The 5,034-nt window shown below is 40.8% G+C and overlaps 1 protein-coding gene across 1 annotated transcript in view; it reads right to left on the bottom strand.

Annotated features, from left to right (window-relative positions):
* Positions 1-5,034, bottom strand: part of TPK1 (thiamin pyrophosphokinase 1) — a 233,342-nt gene that overhangs the window by 132,818 nt on the left and 95,490 nt on the right. The gene's annotated exons all lie outside the window — the stretch shown is intronic.

Below are 5,034 nucleotides of genomic sequence, written 5' to 3' on the forward strand. Positions count from 1 at the left end.
TTATCCCAGGGCTTAGGTTTCACATGCATCACAGCATCAAAAAATAAATGTGCTCCTCGAAGATTCAGTCATACTGAATGGCATCCTGAGGGTGTACTCATAACTCAGTTACATATAAACTACAATGTGGTAGCATAAATGCAAAGTGTTACAGAGTCATGTGTCAGAGAATCCTTCTGCAGAAGAATAAAAGTTGAGTGTGAGCAACTTTAAAACAGATAAATAAATAAACGAGGTAATTTAGGAAAATCTTTTTTTTTTTTTTCTTTCCATTGATGTCATGTGCTGGAGAGCAAACTCCTCTAGGATAAGGATGGATCCTAATCCAAATCCTATAAAGTTCTAATATGTTACACTGTATTATTCCTTAACATATTAAATACTACTTTAATTCAATTTGTTATAACTAACATTTTTAAGTACATGATAAGATCAGATCTTACTATAAAATATAGACATTTGGCTACAAATTCATATTTATAAAAAGTGGAAATATATGATACTTCGATCAGATCTTTTATGTGGATAAGGATAAAGGATATTTGGATACAGTTTATGCATAATTTAGGAAGCCCCCACGATAATCTCATGACGTTAGGAAGATGCATGGGGAGGAATCTCATATTATTTTCCTCTGTACTCTTTGTAATCCTGCTTTTCTTTTGCGTTACATTACATCAGATGCATCCTTGGACTTCCACGTTAAACATTAAGTCAGGTGGAAGCGGAAGATGCTCTATCTGGTCAGATTTCCTACAACCACTTTCTTCAGCTGGAACGAGAGCTACCTCGGAAGGTGTCCACGGTGCACAATGCAGCCTTCAGCTCATCCGACCACGCCTAGTGAAGCTCGCAGGAGCTCGCGGAGCGCCACCCATCCTCTCTGGGCTGAGGCTCTTCCGCTTGAACACTCTTCTCTCCGCTGCCATCTAACTCCTATTTGTTTATATGCTTCAGCCTCTCGAGAAAGCCTTCCCCTGGCTGTGCTACTGCCCTGTGCGTTCCCACAGTGGCGACACAGGTCCAATGTGGCGCCCAGTGCTACTGTTCGATCCTGAACAAGACAAGCCTGATGCCAGCTGCACGGGCTGTACAGCCAGGCTGGGAAGAGAGACAGAATCAAGCAAACAGTGAGAAACAAGTAACGAAATTACTACAAATGGTCAGAGTGCCTTATGGAAGGAAAAAGGGAGGAGGGCACGGAAACGTGGGGTAGCGGAACCTAAGCGACAAGGGATGGTGAGGGAAGTCTTCCACGAGGCGGAGGCACACTCTGCCACTGTGGGCCAGGCAAAGACAGGGAAAAACACAAGAAACATCCCAAAACTTCTACGCAGAATGAGTCCTTGAGGAGCAACATGCGCGAATGCACCTTAAGGTGGGGAGGAGAGAATAAGACTCATTTTAGGAAGAGAGAGAGAGAGTCGTACAAGATGAGGCTGAAGAATGCACTGGGCCCAAAGCACGGCGGGGGCCAGCGGCAGGCACGAAGGCGCACCCCTCGGCGGTCCCCAGAAAGAACTCATCACTAGTTGTGAGGACGGCACTTGGCTATGATGACTCAGCTGCCACCCCGTCGGGAAGCAGCGCGACATGCCACCAAGGCCACACGGCCTGTGACTCCTGGCAGCCTCCAGTCTGTGACTAAGCACGGAGGGAGCTGGCCCTTTCTCTCCAGTGCAGGAGTCCTCTATCAGGTCCTCTTGCTTCAGGCCTCCCCAGTGGATTGGTCAAGACTGTCAGATTTGTTTGGCAGGTCAGACACCCCTGATTACCCTCCTCTCCAGTGTGAGGCTCTCTCTGGATTTTGGTCTTGTTGATTTTGAGACATGATTGATTGTTTTGAGATTCAGTGACTAAACACTGTATTATGGATACTATCAGACACAACAAATGAGTCTCATAATGGCATTCCCATTTTCAACAACTTCAGTGCAAGCTCTGGGGGAACTGAAACTCAGTTGTGAAGATTTACATTTTTTCTTCTAAGAAACTAAAAAATATCAGCTATATCTGGATGAAGTAGATAACTCTCAATAGACTATGTTCTGTTTTTATTAAACAAATATTTAATTATAGCGATTTATTGCTGGAAATAGCACAATATATTTGGTATATAGTTCAAGCTACAACGGTGATGTGAAGTGTTCACTTAATTACTATTGTTGAGTTTGCACAATGAGCTACTTATCAGTTATGATAGTCAACATGGCTTTTCTTCAAAGGAAGAAAAGGATCTACTGCCTCAGCTTGGTAAAGACATGCTAGAATGAGTCCTTGAGGAGCTCTTGTGAGGGGCTGGGTTTTCATTAGGGCTGCCTGTCCAACAAGCGTCGCAGCCTGCCACCACGTGGTCTGACTATGTGAGGTCAGTAAACGAATGCCACTCCCTGCTCCAGTCCAAGACAATCCAGACACTTTCCTCCTCCTTTGCCAAAACCAAGAGCGGCCTAATGGCTGTCCTGTCCCCACTCCTGGAAGCCCCCTGGATGAAAAAGGGTAAACAGTTGCTACAGGTGGCTGTTGGAGATGCTCGGCGAAGCCAGACTGATGACAGAGCCCGTGGAGCAGAGCAAAGGCCGCAACGAAGCAGATACAGACCTGACTGGGCCATGTCTGAAGACTGCCCTGCCTCACCTGACTGCTGAAGCCAGGCTGAAATCATCTCCTATCACTGGTTCTATCCGAATGCTCTAACGTACAGGTGTGTTTCCCTAGTGTTCTTAGTTTAAAATTACACATTTGACCATGCACCTCAGCTTAACTTCTTGTTCCTGCCTGGAAAATAATGGTCAGATGTCATTCAATGCTTTAGGCTTAATTTTGTTGACTATCACTAAACACAGACTTAAAAAATTCTGTGTACCATTTCAACAAGTACCAAGAAATATTGTACAATACAATAAAATACAAACTCATGTGTTAGATAATTAATGGGATTAAACACTTAGATGCTAGGTGAAAATCGTTACTGAATACCTTAAATAGTCCACAAATGAAAAGCAGCAGACTCTTCTCTGATTAAAAAAGAAAAGTTGATAATATTTTATTTGCTTATATAAGATTTTGCAATAATGATCCATGGGCCAAACCTAGGCCACATTTGTTTGCTTTGAGCACACAATATTTAAACACACATATAGAAAGAAAACACACAGTTCTGCATGGCGAAAATCAACCAGAGATGAAAGCAGTTTCTCATTTTAGGCTAAAAATGAGCTGCCTGTTTTGATGACTTAATACACAGTCCACTTCGCCCCTCTGTGACCACTGCCAGGTGTGTGAATCTGTAACCTCTGATTTAAGTGCATACGTTAATATTCTGGCAGCTAAGAACAGATTTATTCGATATGCTGACAAAGCCTGACAGGGAATCTAAAAACTCAGCACAAAAGTAAATAATGATTTCTTATTTTAAAAAGTAAATAAAATTTTAGACGACTGAAAACTTTAACCAGGGTCGTTCACACCCGTGGCAATAAAACGTAATCAACAAATAGCTGCGCATCATACCTGTAGGTCTTTCTCTTCTATCTTCCTCTGGAGCACCTCAAGGCACTTGGTAAAGTCGGTATGGTCCTGATCAGGAGTTGAAATAAGCTCGCATCCCTGTTAGCAAAACAGAAAGGTAAGAACGATGACTGATGTCAGTCTCATGAAAAGGGTCGAGAGCTATAAAAGGTCAATAGAGATACCCTATTACGCCTGTATTATACCCTGATCATTAGAATAACTGTCATTATCTTTTTTATTTCACATAACAGGATATCTCAGGAATGGTGTCAGAATACTACAATAATGGTCTGACTGTGACAATCATTTTATACCCAAGAAAAGTACAGATTAGACTACATTAGTGGTCTTTAAAAGTCTCTGCTGTGATGGCATTCAAGTCTGGCACAAATACTATAAAATATATTCACAGTAAAATTACCTGAAATTAAGACTATTTCTAAAAACTTTGAATTTCTTTAAGCAGACCTCATAAGTTTACTTACATGAATGTAAAAACTAATATTAAGCTAATGATAAAACTACATTTTAAGTAAAATCAAGTCAGGTGTCCTATAAAATTCCTTTACAGCATCTTCTTTTCCCCATATGAAAAAGCAGCATGAAGAACTACGCCTCTGCAAACATGTCTCTTGGATTATCTTTTGGACACAACGAAGTGAATTTATAAGATCTTTGCCTCTTCTACAACAGATATGTTACCTAGTGGAAAACACTGAAATATAAATATAAAGCCACAGAAATGCCAGCTTGTTGGCCCTAGTGAACTTAGAAGACTAAAGAAACGATATTTTTGAAATGACACCTCTTCCCTCCAATGCCTTCCAGAGGCAAAGGTATATAAAACCAGAGCGTGATGGGACAAGACTTCTTAATTCAGGAATAAAAGTTTGTGGTCTTTGACAAACAGCTGAGTAAGGGAAAGTTAACTATGATCTACTATAGAAAGTTGTCATTCAAAGAGTTTTCAAGGATACAAAACACCCATACTACCTCTTAAATTATTCCAAGAACTGTTCTCAGTAGATTTAAAGGTTCTTCTTTAACTTCAAGGTCTGTTTAAAGGTGTCGAGCTCAACCTGTGCTTTTTTCATTTATGCCTGTCCTACAATGTAGTGACCAATGAAAAAATTAATTTCTTGTCGTTAAGAAATATTTTATGCCCTAGAAGGTATATATATCATTTTTACAAGATCATCAACGTGTACTTTCCTGACCCTAAAGCACCTTGAAATTTACTATAATCACCAAGCAAGGGCAGAAGGAAGTCGGCTCATCTCAGGCCAATACTCCCAAAAAGAAGACGTGAGATTGTGCTGGAGCACACAGGAATATCATCAGGGCTGAGGATAACTGACTATCACCAAAGCAAAAATCACCATACTGAAAGTTCTCTGAAGACAGGAATTATGTTTCATTCATTACTGTTTCCAGTGCTTAGAACCAGTCTGATACATAGTAAGTGTTCAATAAATGTTTGTGTAATATTCTTGAGTAATAAAAATGTATGATGGCAATGGG

Source organism: Pteropus vampyrus, unplaced genomic scaffold (genome assembly GCF_000151845.1).
Source record: "Pteropus vampyrus isolate Shadow unplaced genomic scaffold, Pvam_2.0 Scaffold112, whole genome shotgun sequence".
NCBI lineage: Eukaryota > Metazoa > Chordata > Mammalia > Chiroptera > Pteropodidae > Pteropus > Pteropus vampyrus.